The sequence below is a fragment of the Athene noctua genome, chromosome 19, assembly GCF_965140245.1.
Source record: "Athene noctua chromosome 19, bAthNoc1.hap1.1, whole genome shotgun sequence".
NCBI classification, from domain to species: Eukaryota; Metazoa; Chordata; class Aves; order Strigiformes; family Strigidae; genus Athene; species Athene noctua.
The window spans coordinates 8,326,396-8,343,785 of NC_134055.1; the positions used below are offsets into that span (position 1 = coordinate 8,326,396).

The window sequence follows — 17,390 nt, forward strand, 5'->3', positions numbered from 1 at the left end:
AGACATCAGTTATCCATCCAAACAATTAGAAAGTAAGTCAGCCTATAAATTGTTAGCACAAGAGAGTGGAAGTTTCTTTTTATAGGGATATTTCAAAACAGATATGATATTCCACACATTAATAGGAAGCATCTTGAAAAAGGTAGCTCTCAAAAAGGGAGTTATATTTTCCTTGTATTAAACCCTAAAACTTGACGGGCTTTCCTTCTCTTCCCCAAAATTATTGCTGAACATCCTGTGAGTGTATGAGCCAGGCACGGCCATCCCGCCAACTGCCCAAGACTGTGAAAAGGGAGAAATCCTTTTGCTGAGTATGGAAGGAGATGGAAGTTCATCAGGCTGCGGAATGGAAGTGGTTATCTACTTTTATCAAAAAGGTGTTTGCTGTGCACTGTCTCTGATCTGAACCTGTCTCTCTTGTTCCCACGAGTGATCCCCGTGCAGTGGTGGCACAGTGGGAATGGCTGAGTCCTGCAAGCCCTGCGTCTGTGTGCATACACCTGGGGTGATAAGCTCTCTCCTTACCCCAAACATGCTGCTTAGTTGTTATTTTCATGAAGCTGGGGTCGTTCCAGGTTCCCTGCAGCTGCTTCCAACCACTGTGCAGTTCTGTGCTTGCTTTCTTTCCAGGTGAAGAGAGGTTTGTACCCAAAATACCTGGAGGCTTTGTCTGTCTCATAGGAGGAGGTGGTGACTACAGCGTTCAGTAAAGACAAGTTTAGGGAAGGCTGTGGCTTCCAGAAAGGGTACAGAACGACCCTGATCATCCTGTGCAATTACATCATTAACCACATCTTCCAGTAAGGGATGTGTGAGCCTAGTCTGACTGAGGGCTCCACAGAGGACAACAGCTGATGCCTGATCAGAAAACCTTTCCTTGTTTGGAGTGTCATCATAGGAATAACACACTTGTTCTGCGAGTAAATCTGGTTTCAACTGCAAGTTCCTTACTGCAAGAACATTGCATCCATGCAACGTTCCCTGGAGAAATAAGAGGGGGAGAGAAACAGATATTCATGAGATAAATTTTCCTGTTTACTGTAGAATGAGTACATTGGATCTGCCAGCTTCAGTGCTGTGAAGTAGCAAAAGCACTCATTGTGTTACTCAGCTGTACTGTAGAGAGACTGAGTAGTTAATCCAGACCTCCAAGATCCTTTAAACCTTTGGTCTCCCCTTTGAGCTGGACAATTAATGTGCCTTGTGATACTGGTTCATGTGAAGTGAAAGGGCAGTGTTTTGTAGTGAGAGCAGGATGAATGGGAGGCAGTGCTCGAGGGTTTTATTCCTGGCTCTGCTGTGAGCCTTTGAAGAAGTCACTTGATTTATCTAGGCCTGATTCTTCTCTAACAGCATTTTCAAACTACTGTTATCTGCACTTTTGGAAGAAGACATAGAAGTGTGCTGCACGGAAATAACTGCATGATTTAATGGTGAGTTATACTCCCCTGAAATGCATTCAACACCACAACAAACTCTTTCTGTAGGTTTTGTGAGTATTTTCTTGTGCTTGCTAAAATCATTTATGTAGTACAGCCTTTTCTGCAAGGAATTTTACAAGTAGTGTTAGCTTAATTTTTTCTAATGAAGAAGAAATTGTCTTTTCAAACTAAAAAAATTTTTAAAATACTGTGTGAACTTCTCTTTCTCTTCCCCTGTATATCCCTTGAAACGTTTACCTAGAAAAAGGAAGATTAGATCTCTATACTTTTCCCTGCTGACTTTTTTCAGTTTTCTAAACAACTTTTTCCCTATGTTGAAAGGAAAAAAGAAAATCCTTTCCAGGAAAAACAGGAGAATGTAAACAACTGTTTCAAAAATTCTTTTAGCCAGTCTAAGTTTTGTGGCTATAAAAATATTTGTGTTCATTCACCATACTCACCTCTGTCTTGGAAGATTATGGTTCAGCTATGTAAAATCCCCTGTGACTAAAACGGTGTGGTAGTACCACATGCAAAGAGGTCAATCATTCACTCACCCACATATGTGTAATTACGCTCTGTGTTTTCAGGCTCCAGGTAGTTCAACACATTATTCCTGGCTTTGGCAAGCAAATACAACTCTTGAAGAAACGTTGCTTTCTCTCCATACAGTGTGTTTGCACAGATGATACAGGTTGTGAGTTTACCACCGTTGCTCAGCTGTAAAATCGGGGACGGATGTTAACGAGTAGTGGATTCAGAGATGAAATCTCCTGCAGCGATATTGGGTTTGCCAGATAAAACCAAAAGCTGGGAATATTGGGCTAGAGGAGTTAATATTTGCAGAGGTGCTCTGGACATTTAGGACCTGGTTTGTGTCCCTAAAAATACAAGGAGAGGCCTGGTTTGATTTTTTTTTTTTCTTCATAACACACCTGCATCTATGTGGTGCTCACTGAGAGATGTTGGATGGAGGGTGCTAGTGGCATTAACTCTTCTGCAGTTGTGATGTGTAAATGAGTATTTGCAGCAACCAAAATCAGGTACCAGAGAAAGCTGGCTAAGCTGGCCAGCCTCACAGTAACCAGGAGAGGGAGAGAGGCTCCAGGCAGTGACTTAGGACAGAAGTCTCATTCTTATATTCTGCTTCATCCTCTAGAACTCATCTGTCTGCTGACTCCACTGGGAGTCTAAAAATACTAGGCAGCTATCTTACGTAGGTGGCTCACTCTGGGTACACTAATAATTTTGATTCTTAAATCACTCGGGCACGTCTGAAAATTATACCTTTATGCAGTATGAACTAGGTGAACCTGGTTTCTTAGGCCCTAATTTAAGACAGCTCTTTCCAAAGTCACACTCCTGGTGGAGTTAAAGCACAGGCTCAAAGGGCAGGACCCTTTGATCTTTTAAGAGTTTAGCAGCTTCTTGATACTGGGGGAATATCAGGCTTTGGTAAGCTTAGGGCAATGTGGTTTATGCATCATGTCAAGGCAGCAGTTGGATACATGCTTCAATATGAGTTGTGGGGTCTTTCCAACCATCTCTGTCCTACCCATCCTGTGCTGTAATACCACAGGGGCTACCATTGACTTTTGTACCTTTTTTCCATTGGCTTCTAATGCAAGTTTTTCTGCCACGGTCTTTGTCTTCCCATAAGGCAGTTCCACTTTTACACTGTATTTGGTGTCCTCATTTCCTCTGAAATAGATTGTGAGAGGCAGTGAGAGACGATGGAGTAGAGCACAGGGCTTGGAGACATTTGTCACAACGTGATTTACTCTGCAATCTCTGCTCTTCAGGGACCTACCACTGGTTGTGAGTTATATGAATCTGATATCCATGCTGCAGTTTGCAAGAAATAAGGCCTCAAGAAATACCAGGTGGTTCTGGGTGTTCATAGGCAGGTTTGCATGAGGGTAGTGGTTTTATTTCTGACGGCTGGATTTGTTCTTGTCTAGTAGTGTGATTGAAGCAAATAAAAGTCTGGCAGGCAAATTATAAGGCAGTGGAGTTACATTTTTAAGCAACTCATAAGTGGCTGAACAAGGTGGAAGGAGCACAAGATGGAGGGCAGGAAAATGAGAGCAATCCTACTTCATTTTTTCAGTAGAGGTAGAGAAAATCCTCTCATGAGCCATAAACTAAAAGGAGAAGCTGCTGCTTGATTTTTCTCACAGAGCTGATTAGAGTTGGGAGATATTTGCTGGTGATGTGATAGAGCTGCTAGTGGTCTCTTGGAAGACATGCAATTAGCGGGTTTGTGCTGAGATTATTCCTTCATCTCCCTTAGCAAATTATGCTCAAGGGGAAGAGCAAAGAAGCAGACCCATGATGAAGTGCAAGCAGGGCTCACAGCCATGCTGGGGATACTTGATTGGTACTATGAATGACAAGCTGCTCCTCAGCTCCTAACTTACAGCTGCAAAGAGGAAAGCCCATGGGATCTATAATGTAACTGGCCTCACAGACCCTGAAATAATTCCAAGGAGAAACAAGAAAGCGGCTCTATTCCCCAGCAGGGTGCTGGCATTTTGTCCCAGTGGTTCTAGATCAACATTAGTCCACTGCAGGATGCAGTTAAGCAGATTCAGTGGTCTCTGGAGGAGCGGGGAGTAAAGAAAACTTGTTTGAAGCACTGGGAAGGACCTTCCATGAATACCTTGTGGCCACTAGCCACTGCCATGGCTAGTATGGGAGCTCTTTCTCCCTCTGCATGCTGCAGGAGTCTTTCTTTAAATTTTTAAATTAATTTACTCTCTTTTGCTGTCCTAGAGAAATTCAACCTAGGCAAACACCAGACTCTGCCAGACATGGGGTACCTCCACACAGAGTAATGAAGAATTGTCATGCTTCTTTTGCAGATGGGGCTTTTGGAAGGGTCAAGTGACCTCTGATGAGTTCATGCAGCAAAGATCTTTTTGTCAGACACTGGGCCTCAGGAGAGCAAGCTCTGACTTGGGCTCCCTGTTTGACCTTGGGCAACTTGCTTACTCTTTTCTATGCTCAGATCTCCATGGGTAAAACGTGGATAATACTGTTGCTTTTCTCTTGCCTGCTCAGCAATCTAGTATCTTGTGTGTCAGAAATCCCAGCTGAGATCAGGGCCTTCTTGTGCTTCAGCAACAGAAATAAATTAGGAGCATCAGAAATACAGCCTCCTCACACACCATGGGCTTTTATCACAAAACCCTCCTCCCCTTTCCTGTGTTTATGGGTGATGAGCAAAAGACAAACCAGAAAACAAGCAAGACAAGAGATTGATTGTGTATGATTTGTTGCAAGCCCGGGAGAGACCTCAAACAATTAGGGGGGTTATCTAAAAGTTCTAGTTTTAATTAGTTTCTTTTTTTTTAATCCAAATTTATTTTTTGCCTTACAAAGCTTTTAAAAAGCAGCAGCTTCACAGAGGGGGCAAACATGCCTGCTGTTCCTGGGCTGCAGAGCTCTGCTCATGTTTGCCTTCCCCCACCCCTTCCGAAGCCTGGTAGTAACAAAGAGCTCAGCATAATGCTCTTGCTTTTCAAAACGATCACAGATAACTGAACACTAATAAGACTGGAGCAGCATTGTCAGAAGGTATCTCAGCGGTGACTGTCTCAGAGGGATTGAGACTGACAGAGGCATTTTCTATTATTGTCGGATGCTGAGGTGTGAGCATTATCCCTGCACCCATCACCCTGTCCAGAGACTAATCATGCTTTGTCTGTGTCAATTCCCAAGCATGTAAAAATGAATTAAATAAAATTATATGAGGAATGATGGAGAAGGAGGACAGAGAAAAAGAAAAAGGCAGGCAGGCAGGATCATGGACTGTGAGGGAGAAAAGCAGAACAGATTGGATGGGGATGAGGGAGATGAGAAGTGGAGGCAGGGGAAAGCCACATCACCTGTGCTTTCAGTCATGAAAACAGAGCCATATTACATTGCTTCCAGTCACCGCTGGGCTCCCTATGAAATAAGTGGTGGATTTTTTTTTTTTTACTGGGGTCTGACCCTTCTCTCATTTTGCATTATGTAATTCCCTTAGTTTCAAAGCAAAATCACTGGAGAATGAGGACCGCTTTCTCCAGCTTTCTCTCGGCACCATGGGAGAACCTGAGTGTGTTCTGCAAAATGAGTTAAAGGCTCTAGGTGGTGGTTTTATTTGCATTCGTGGTGGGGAAGGATTAGGAGTTGGTGGGCAGAGGATGTTCATGTGTACCTCTCTAAGCATCACCCCAGATGGGTTTTTGCTTGCACCCGCTGGTGCCATCATTACAAACCAAAGGACTGTTCTCCCAGGCAAGATTTGGGGTAGATGTTTTCAGGCATCTATTCACATGTACCTCTTAAGTCACAGGACTAAAATACTAACAAGGATGTGCCTGTATCTACATTCATTTTTAGAAATTATTTAGATATGCTAATGACCAAATTCCACAGTTTTTCAGTGACACAGTGCCTATAGTGCTCATGGTCCCAGATGGTTTGAGGTTCATTGCTCTCATGGTTTTTTCCCTAGACCAGACATTTATTCTACAGATTTGAGTCCTTAAACACTTTTCAAAACAACTGAGTTATGCCTTGGCTTAATTGTGAGTATGAAATTTAGGCTTGTAGGTCATTTTAAGTTATGTCTTAGACAGCCTTTTCTAGCTGGGTGCAAATTTCTAGAGCCAAATGACTGAAGCCAGCTGTGTCGAGGCTGGCTGCTTGTAGAGACAAAACTTGATTTTGAGCCAGTTCTCCCTGCACACAAGTTTCCATGGTTTGAGCAGTCTGTGTGGCTACAACCATGCTTGAAATCATCAAGGAACCTTATAGTGGTATCAGACTGCAGCTGTCTCTACCTGACTTCAAATTTAACTTAAAATTTCAGCTCCTGGTCTTCAGAAATACCTGCTCAGTTCTCAAGGTGCAAGTACTATTTCCCCATGCATAGTAAAGGTATCCAGATGCTGAATTGCGAGCAGGAGTTTCAGTTGATAGTGAAAGTCAGTTCTGGATATCAAAACCCCTCCAAATAGTAATTTTGACCAGTGATTTTGCAGTGCTCCAAATCCCACCTTTGCCACAGGAGGTTTTCTAAAGCTCTGCTGCTTCTTCTAGGTTTGCAGGTTGGCCTCATAGGAGCCACATACAGAGAGACAGGTTGAGCATAATGCCCCAAAGTGTATAAATCCCAGGAATTAGCCCTCGTAAGCGTGTTAGCAAGAAAAAGGATTTTGAGGGATAGAAGGGTGTGATATACAGGTCAGATCCAGGTCACAGATAGTGTAACTACACATGAATACTGCAGTGCAACTTCACACCAAATCCATCTGTCCCCTAAGACTGTGTGACCAACCAACTTTCTTCTGAAATAGTGCTAAAATAATCTGTATATATTTGACCACATTTAATAATAGGAGCTGAGTACAGGCTTGCTAGCAATTCACTATGGAGCTAAAACAAGGAGGGAAAGTGGGTTGGTAATAGTAGAGCATCACCTGTCCTTTGGGTTGACTCAGTGTGGGGGGAGCGCGAAAACTCTGAACCAACAGCAAGATACAACTTGACACAACTTATCACAAACCTTAAGAATCTGAGAACTTACCTGAAACTGATTTTAGGGCTTAGAGAGGCAGGGACATACATATGGGAGACAGCCTGAAGATGCAGTTGGGTCATACATCTCTCAACCAGCTCTTGCCATCAGTGGTTTCCACTACGGGTCAAGTTTAGGTTGGGAAAGGTATGGTTCCTCAAAGTGTAAAGCAGCAAAGAAGGATTTTCAGGAAAGAGAAGATGAATTGACAGGAAGGGGAACACATCTTCTTCTTTGTCGCCATGACAAAAGCCTCCATCTGGTTGCAATTTCATTGCTGTTTAATTGAAGACCCAGAGTAATGGAGAAGATATGCTTAGCCTCACCTGAACATGGGCTCATGCAAAGTATTTGGTCCCACTGCAGCAATGGAGCATGTGTAGACAACGTACAGGATGTTCAGGATACAGCACACCCTTAACACATTTGCCGTACCTGTGGGGCAGGTTGGGAAGAATAAATGTTAACCACCTTGCCTTGGTTCCTGTCATGGAAGTCAAAAAAAGATTTCCAGGCTTGGGATTCTGACTTGGAACAGATCCATCTTTTTTTATGGCTGAAAAGCTGTAAAGCCACAGGTCACGTTCCTCAGATACGTTTGCACAGGCATGGATGGTTTATAACGTGAGAGTAGCAGTTACATCTATAGCTGTAATGTGGCTTAACCTCTATGGCTATTGACAACTGACTTCGGTGGGACTTAATAGCTGCTAACAAAAAGGAAGCTGACAGCTCAGCAGAGCAAAGCTCCATGTTTTCCGTCTTTTTTTTTGATTCATGGGCAGACTGTCAAATGGTGAATTGCAGCCTTCTGGCAAAAAGGATTGTTGTTTTAGTTGAATATATTGCTCTGCAGAAGTTCTGCAGGGTGACTATAGGGTGAAAATCATTGCAATAGCCTCCTGGTAGATGCATAATTTTAGATGAAATCATGGGGGCAACTTACAAGTCTGCATGAAATCCAGATGAAACTGAAGCATGGTTTGGTTTAAGAAAGGTTGTTCTGGCTGAACCTGTGGGTCAGTGTGTGTGTGTTTAGTTGATTTGGGGGATTTATGGGGAGGGGGTGGGTTTAAATGATTTATGACTCTTCCAGGAATGGTTTTTGCATTCATTGTGATTTTGATTCAAGCTGATTCTACGAGAACCTCAATGACAAAAGCATAACTATGGTTGCATACTGAGGACCTTCAAACCTGATAAGGCAAGGAAGCCACTCATAGGGTTGGCTTCCAGAAATCTCCATGCTATTTATACTTGGCTAATCAGGCTCTGCCCTTGAGCCTTGCTGCAGCTCTTGTGTGGAAGAGCTTGTGATTTCTCTGTTGCTGTTAGGGCAAAATCTGAATTTATCAAGGAAATCCTGAGTTTAGGATAATTTCAGAGAGCATGAAGACCCGGTGGAAAATAATCCATTTGCTTCTCATTGCGCCTATCACAGCACATAAAGTTAACTGAGAACCCCTGTTGAGAAACATTGCTGGAAGCAGCTGAGTTGAAATTCATTAATTTTAACAAAAAGCTGAATAAAAGTCTTTCAGTGACTAGATAGAAAAAAAATAATTATTGTAGAAGAGGGCTCTTCAATCTAGTCAACAAGACTATAACAGGTTTCAGCAACCAGTGGTTGAAACAGGAGAGAATCAAAGCAGAAGATTGCCAGAAATGGTAATTAACCACGGCCACACTAGTACTCTTCAACATTGTTATGGCTTGCCTGAAAGACATGATAGATAGCCCATTAACTTGCAGTCCTTAATTCTAGGCAACAAGTCTTTTGAAAAGCCATAGTCCAATTTAGCCACAAATTGTCGGGCTTAAGGCACTAATTGGATGAATTTCTGTGGCCTGAGTTACAAAGAGGAGCCAGCTAGAGGATTATATAGTTGACCTGTCCTGACCCTATTTTTTTCCATTAAGTCTACAGCAGATATCAAATTATTAGTTCCTTTTTATTCTTTCACCTTCTATGATTTTAATAGAAAACTTTAGACTAATCTCCGAATTTAAGATTTTGAGCAGTCCTAGTGAGGGCAGCAGCTCATTTTAGGGACATGAAGCCATCCAAGGGGAGGCAGAAATGCAGAACAGTTTGTATGAAAATAAGGCATCTGTTAAGACATCTCAAACTGTGCTCCTCAAAGAGGCATTCAGTCACACTGGAAAAATCTTTGCGTGTGTGGTTTTCTGGGAATGTCGCAAACATCTGCAAGAGGTTTGGTTTGCTGAATAGGGGAGCTGCCCAGTGTTCACTGCTCTCTGTAAGAACCTCACTAAAGAACTTTGCTCATAGCAAGCAGACAATGAAGAGGAAGATCTCACAAAGCCATTAAAAGGTAGCAGGAACCCTCAGGCTCTGAATATTCTCAGTACACATGCACAACACAGGCTCTTAAAAGCATCTGGTTTTGAAAACAGCTACAGCAATGAAAAGAAGGATGGAATTTAAATGTTGCCCTTGAATGTATCAGCAAATAGTAGAAGCAGTAAGCAGTAATTGAGTTTGAGATATATGTATATAAAAAATATATAAAATTCCTTCCTTGTGGTTAACAACTATTTTAGTAGCTAACAGCCTGAGGTGCCATTGGAATTGCTGCTGTAATAGGGATTTCATTATTTTTATAGCCTGTGCTTATTTCCTAGATTTATGAACAAATTTTCTTTAAGCAGATCTTGCACCTAACATGAAATCAGGTCTTGGTGGCAGGAAGAAAATGTGCAGCTCTCACTTATGCATGGCCTGTAGATACAAAATAGTTGTGAACTCTGACTATAACATCACTCCCTTACAGTGTGGATGCAGTTCAACTGGTAGAGTCTTGTGCTGGTATGTATTGTAGGGCTTTTTTCCCCTGGAAAGTTCTGGGAAAGCTATAAGCTATTTAGAACAGGGGTTAACTTTTAATTTGCCTTGTCACATACTAAATGGTTTCTTACCACTCTAGGCATGTTCTGAATCACCTCAGTACTATTAGTGAAAGTTATACCCTTGACCAGAATAATGGTGTAATAGCTGGGTCCAGATTTGACCTCCTAAGATGAACCTTTATCAGTGGAGAAGAGCAGCATGGCCTGCCCTGAGCAAGGACAGAGGGGCAAAGGCAGAAACTTCCCCCTGCAAAGGAAAGGTCCTGGGCACCTTTCTCATCTTGTAGTAGATTGATGTGTGAGAAATTCAGGGGACAAGGGAGCACTAAATCAGAGAGGATGTGTTTGTCATAGCCTCTTGTATGACTACACCAAGGTGTGTGAATTTAAGGCTGTATTCAATTGCTTGTTTTAAAGAGCTTGCCCCCAATGTTGACAGCTCTCGTTTCCCAAAAGGGCACAGTGTTTCTGTAGCCCACAACAGTAGCTGTGTGAATAACCACGTGAACTCCCCGCATGGCAGCAAGGAGCAGATTGTCGTCTCAAATTTCTCCTTTCATCATTGTCACGTGAGTGGTAGCTGGAGAAAAATAATATAACCATAGATGCGGAGGGGGGAAAAGTCCAAATCAGCATCCTCACCTTCTTGCAGAATGAGGATCCTCTTGGAAAGCTTTCTTCTCTGCAGGGCAAGCTGAAGCACACTAATGGTTATGCCATTTGAATACATCACACCAGGGGAAAATACACCCCTGGTTTTGAACCCCAAGAAACCAGATCTGCATCTGGTTTAATTCAGCACAGCACTTTGCCAGTTTGCATCAACTGTGGATCAGAATAGCCGTGTCTGTCATTGTCCAAGGACGGCACTGAGCAAGAACAGGAGAGCTGGCCAGAGCTGCAGCTGGTTACAGGAGTTGCTCCAGCGCATGTGAATGAGTGAACTGTGCTGGACAATTTCTTTCAGACAGGAAATTTTTAGACCTTGCTGGGAATAACACCAGGCAAGTTCAAGGGGCATTGCACAGAGCTTTGTTGAAATTGCAAATACAGTAGATGGGAAGGGGAAATAATGTAACAGGTTAAAAAGTTTCATAGGAAATTCTGCCCTTTGAGCCACTCAGAAGGTTCCCCCCCACCCCCAGAATAACTGTTCCATAGATGGCTACTGTGGGCATCTACTGCTAGTTTTCTTGCTTTAAGACAGTGCTGTAAAATTTAAGTAGGATTTGTCCCCTTTTCTTTTTCTGTAGTTGGGAATAGACCAACAAGACGTTGGGTTAGGAAGCTGTACCGCTTGGGGATTTTGCAATAACCCAGACAGCAGCAGTCACAGCACTGCTTTGGGAAGAAGATGTGTCCTCTGCCCTGGGCTGGCAGCCTCCTGGAGAGCCCCATGCAGCCTGGGACGGGGGCAGTGATTCCTGAAGGATCATACACATGCAGAGCTCAGGGAAGGGTCTGTGACTCCAGTCGTGGAAGGGTTATGACAAGGAAACACTCAGTGAATGAATACCAGGACAAGGATATAGGAAGAGGCAGAAGTTTTACAAAAGGGTGAAGCTGATTTCTTAATTAGCATAACCAAGATTTGGTGGACTAGCTCATAGGGATTTTAATATTAAATTAATTAAATATTAAAGCACAGAGTTGCTTCAAGTAAAAATAGAGATGGGAAAAAGAAAGAAGGCATTATCTACATAGGTAATACACTTGCCTGGAGGACTGGAGTGCAGAGAAGGATGCTCCTGCTGAAAGTCTGCCAGTGCTGAAAGGTGGAGCAGGGCATTAGCAGCCTCATGGTGGGGGGAATTTTGCTGCTACTTAGTGGGGAGGGAAAGCCTGAACTAGGCAGGCTGAAGTGTTAAATAGCGTCTTTTGCATCACCTGTCTTAAGGCAGCTGGTGCAATTAAGACCAGCAAGAGAATGATGAGAGCTCAGCCAAAACCTGGGAGGATACAAGGCAACCATGAGAAATTTTCAGAGTGATAAGGCCTGATGAGCTTTATCCAGGGCTACTAAAGTGGTGATGGATGTAACTGCAGCTTTATTGCATTATCAGCTACTTTGGAGAACTTTTGGAGGCACTGGAAGACTGAAATAGAGAAAATAAAACACCTGGCCTTAGAAAGGAGGTAAAGAAGAGCCAGGAAATTACAGAACAGCTTAATTTCAACCCCAGGAAATTCAGGAACACACACTTAGACAACATGTGTGTGAGCACCTGCAGGATAGTAAGGAGACTAGAAGCAGCTGACACGGATTTGTCAAGAACAAATCAAGTCAGATAAATCTCCTTTGTTCTTATGACAAGTTAACAGGCTGTACGGATATTGTGGAACAGGTCGATGTCATCTATCTTGATTTTAGAAGGGCTTTGGAAACTCTGTGTCATTCTCATAAGCAAGTCAGTAAAAGATGGCCTAAGTAAGCCACATTAGGGTGAGCACAAAACTGGCTGAATTACAGTTCCCAGGGAATTGCCAGCTGTGGTAGGTGGCTGCCCTGGGGCTCTCCAGGGCTTATTGCTGTATTTGAGTCTTTTTTTATTGTTTTCATCAAGAATCTGGCAGATTTGTTCATTAAATCAGCAGATAACATCAGACTGGGAGGGACTCGAAGTACCTTAGAGGATTAGAGTATGAGCCGAACACAACTAATAGAGTCTGGGGAAAAAAAAAAAAAAGGTGAAATTAGATAGGAATAAAGAGAAGTTGTTGGTCTTAGTAAGGAAGAGGCAGTGGATCTTCATGAAAGAATTAAATTGGGCCAGGGCAGCTCAGGAGTTATTGCCTGTCAGCAGGGTCTTGCAACTATGAAAAAGGCATAATTGTACTGACAGGTACAAATAGGAGAATAGTTTGCAGGACAGAAGAAATAAATCCATCAGCTATACTCAGCACTGAGAAGGCCACAGCTGGCCTCTCTGTCCTAACCTTGGTGTCACTCTCCCAGAAAAGAGCAGTGCCAAAACCATGAGATACAGAAAACATGAGCTATGGAGCAAAGAGGAGTGCACAGGAGTTGTTTCAGGCTAAAGGTGAAAACAGAGTAGAGAGGAAAGGGGAAGTGGTTTTCAGATCAAGACAATTATTGTAAAAAATGACAGTATTAACCTATTCTACCTGTAAGGTTAGATGAGAAATCAAGGACTTGAATTGCAGATTGCACTGTACCAACATCAATGGCTTGACAGTGCAGAAATTGGCTACCTGAGGTCACCTGGGGACAGTATAGAAAAACATCTGTCAGGAAGGTCGTGGCCAACCTGATTCTGCCTTGGGGCAGAGGGACAGGGGTTGGGGTGGCCTCTCAGGGCTGTTCTGCCTCATTTTTTTGTGGTTTTCTGTGGTGTTAGGCCACAGACCTCTCCTGGAGCAGAGATTACATCACCTCCTTAAGGCTCAAACACTTTTTTCTTCAGTTATGGATGCTTTTAAGGCAATTGGCTACCTGAAGCCTGGGGAAAACCAGCCTGGTGAGTTCATCTGACTAGGGACAGTTTCTGATAGTGATATTTCCCTGGGAGTCTTTTAATTTGCTTTAAGTGTATCTCCTTTCTATTGATATCTCCTGACAGATAGGATCTCCCTTATCACTGTTTCCTCTCCTTCAAAGCAGGCTGAAGGTTTGGGCAGTGGGTGAGAGGGGGACCCAGCCCACCATTAACTGTGCAGAGCACCATGATCTGCATTGGCTTGTTTGGCACAGGTATTCTCGAATCCAGTAAAACAGGTTATTTTTCCCCAGCATATCTCACTGTAATCAACCCTGGTGAAACATCAGAAGGCAGCTCTCAGAATACGATCAAATGGATTAATTTAGTATTTTTGAGTGTGTTTACCAAGACTCACCTCTTCCTTTTTTATGCGCAGCACAGTAAGGCTACTTACTATAGCTTTCTCTCACTTATTTCAGTAATTTATTTCACAATATCTGCAGCAGATGCTGAGCTTGATTCTATTATTGTCAGGGGTTTTTGATTATGTTTCTCAGAACTGGTAACTGGTCAGAGCAGTTCAGGAGCATGGGTTTTGTCCCTTTGCTGTTAGTCAGACTGGTTGAGCAGAAGCAACCAGTTAGCCAGGTTCCCAGGTCAGGTGCTCAGTGTGCATGTTGCTCCTTACGACTGAATCCTGAATGGGGACTTAGATCCTCCTTGTGATATATCTCTTGAGGTTACACACTATGGATCTTTTTGCTTTGACTTAGTCCTATGCTGAAAACCCTCTCTGAGCTGGAAGTTATTCTTCATGCAGTCTGTTAAATCCAGGTTCCTCCCCATGCCTGTGGCTGTGGCATCTCTAACACAATACCAGATGTCTTGGAAGGGAAGGTTATGGCCACTAAATACAAGATTATGTCCTTTTCTTACCTGTGGTGAATTTTTCTACTTCTCTTGCTACTGAACCAAAGACTCTAACTTCTTTGATGTAGTCTTGTTGAGACAGGACCTCTACAATCTTCTCCCCAATAAAACCACATCCTCCTGTCACCAGGTAGACCCAGGCTCTATCCATTTCTGAAGATGTTTTTGTGGTTGAGGAGTAGAGAGAAGCTTGTTGCCAAGATCCTACCATGTGCTGTTTTCTCCCAGGCAGTATATTTTCTGAACTAAGTCTAAAGTTTAACTGTCATATAAAGTTACTGGCTGGACATTAACTCCATCTGGTTATATATAAATCAAGTTTTCATTGGCACAGTCACACAAGTGCTGCCACAGACATACCAGTGTTACATACAGGCCAATTCTGGGGTCTCTGACTCAGCCTTTCCCTTCTACCACAGTAGCCCATGATCAGCAGGGCACCTCCAGCTTGCCTTGGTATGTGGCCAGTCTCAGTCCAAACTTCTGATGCCAGAAATTTTCCATCCTGGACAGCCCTTTCCCACGGATCAGGTTGTCAGTTATAGCTCTGGGTGCTGCACAAACCTGGTGTGTCCTAGAGATGTGCTTAGGGCAGCCACCTTTTAGTGTGAAGCTGCAAAGATCTTGAACCCATGCACTAGTGAATTTGTATAGATGGTGTATAGCAGCACATCTCTCCAGTGCTGAGCTGTACTGTGCACAGTGCAGGCAGGGCCAGGAATGGTCGCTGCAACTTTATGATAACTGACACTACCAGTTTGGTTATCTAGTATGGCTCTCCTGAATGAATTCTTTGAGTTGGACTGTATCCATACACACACACATGCTTATGTAGGGGGAGAAAGTCCCCTCATAATTTCAAAAAAGTCTAGTAGTAAAAGCTCTACCACATCCTCTAGCAAATTGTTGCAATGGTTAATTATCATCATCATTACAAGAGTGCACTGTTGTTATTTTATCTGTCAGATGGTGGCTCATATACATTTTCCTTGCTAGACTGCAAAGGATGTGTGCTATCCAGTCTGTCATGTGGACAAAAACCAACCAAACAAAAGGATTGGCTTTGCCTAAGGGTGCTTGATCCTGTCCTAAAGCAGGACGGGGAGAGGGGTGCTGCGTGGGAAAACCTGCCCTCTGGCACAGCAGTTGCTCTCTCTGTCTCTCTCATAAATAGTCTCAGAGATAACTAAGTCAGGCCTGATCAGCTACCAGTCTCTCTTTGATGCCAAGCAAATTTTTTAAGTCTGCACTAGTCAAATATTTCCCAGTCCATCTTTGAACTAACTTGTCACTGGTTTTGGTGAACTGTAGACACACTGTCCTAAGAGGTAGCAATGATAAAGAGGGTAATGTAATCGCCCTGCTTACTTTTTTCTTTATAATTTGTACAGCATAGTAGTTGCCCTTCTGGCCATAGTGTTGCTTGGGAAGCTCAGGATTAGTTTGGTCCCGTATCAGTATCACTGCATTCCCCATCCTCACTTCCCCAGCCTGTGAGCACGGGTTGCAGGTGCTGAGTCAGGCTGCATGGGTGTAGGGGTACTCCTGGTAGCCCTTCCCTGGTCTCATAGAACAGGTTAAACTGTGGAGAGCAACTCCAACTGCATGCATGTAGAAAATAATATTGTCAGATCTGCTCTTACTATAGCATTAATGCTTGTCTGTCTTTAAAAAGTAAGCTGTATAGGAACTTGCTTCTGAGCATGTGGTTAATGAAGAGTTAAGGCAGAGTATTCAAAGAGTAACTGTGGTTTGTTTGTGAATATATGTATTTTTTTTTCTTTTAATCAGCTCCTGCTAGTTCAATCTGTTCAACTCTGCCATTGATTTTTCTTGTGCTGTGTTAAGCATTAGGAAAAGTGCTGTTTCCCCTTGCTGTGATTACAATCAGTGGCCATAATGGCCCAGAGACCAACATGGGCCTGACGCTAATTTGGTGTTTGGCAGACCAGCACAGCCACAAAAGTCCCAAGAAATTAATTTAGCCTTTTATCCAGCAACTCCCAATCTGTACAGTAGTGATTAACGGAACCGCCTTCCCTCAGAGGACTTTTTGCAAGGATAAATACATCAGAGTTGGAGGTGTTAGGACACAAAAACCAAGATAAATACACCCAGAGAGACCCAGAGAAGTGTTGCATGGGAATGTTTGGCATCAAGTAACCTTGAGTATGTCCTCATCAGCGATGCAAAAAGCTGTATGATGCAGAGGCCTTGGTGCTGTGGACATTTCTCAGTGTTTACAAGACTTAGGCTTTGCTACAATATTGATATCTGCATATCTGTAGGGTAATCTGTGGGTGGGTGGAAAAAAATCGGTTGCAATTTACATATCTTGTTTTTGTTAGGATACAAAAAACAAGTTCAGAAACCAGAACTGTGACGTCTCTGTCAGAAAGAGCCCAGGTCCTCTCCTACAGCCAAGGCACACGCAGAGTAAAGCCTCCCTTTGCAAACAGACAGGTATTTGCATTTCAATGTGTAGTTGTTCCCATTTAAACAGAAAAAAGTCCTTAACCACTTTCTCTTCTAATAGTTTAAATTGTCACAAGAGGTGAGGCCTCTGGGCATCTCCATGAGCCCAGAGGCAAATTCAGAGACAGTGAAAGTGGGCAAATACAGCTGCTTCTGGAGGAGGCAGATGCCCGGGAGGTGCCAGGGGGTTGCAGGGAGGGGGCCCGGGCAGTCCTTGCTGTCTTAGACCAGCTAACTTGACTTCCTTGAACAGTAAGGAAATTTATGAGGAAGTGAGGCAAGTTGCAAATAACAGTTTTTAATTTACACTCTTGAGCCCTGCAGAACCCTCTCTGTGGCTTGTTCCCCTGGCAGAGTCTGCTGCAGCCCCCAGGTGCCCCAGCTCAGCTGAAGGAAAGCTGTGATCCCTCTACCTGCACTGCACTAAAACTGCTGCAGGAATCGGGGGGGGCTCTTCCTGCGGGAAGACTCTGCCATGTCCGAGTGGTGCAATGCAAAGCAATGCTCAGAGCTGACATTGCTTGAATGCTCACCTAGGCTGCCTGAGGAATTAAATGCCTCACTACGAAGGCAGGATATGCCCCTGTATTTGGTTAGTGTGGCTGGGAATGCAGAGTAGTGACCAAGTGCATCCTAGAGACAAATCTCAAACCTCAGAGGTGGCAGCTGTGCTTGCTGAAGCAG

At 43.4% G+C, this 17,390-nt stretch overlaps 1 pseudogene; it reads right to left on the reverse strand.

Annotated features, from left to right (window-relative positions):
• Positions 1–539: 539 nt before the first annotated feature.
• On the reverse strand, positions 540–14,382 carry LOC141968493 (3 beta-hydroxysteroid dehydrogenase type 7-like; annotated as a pseudogene).
• Positions 14,383–17,390: the final 3,008 nt, after the last annotated feature.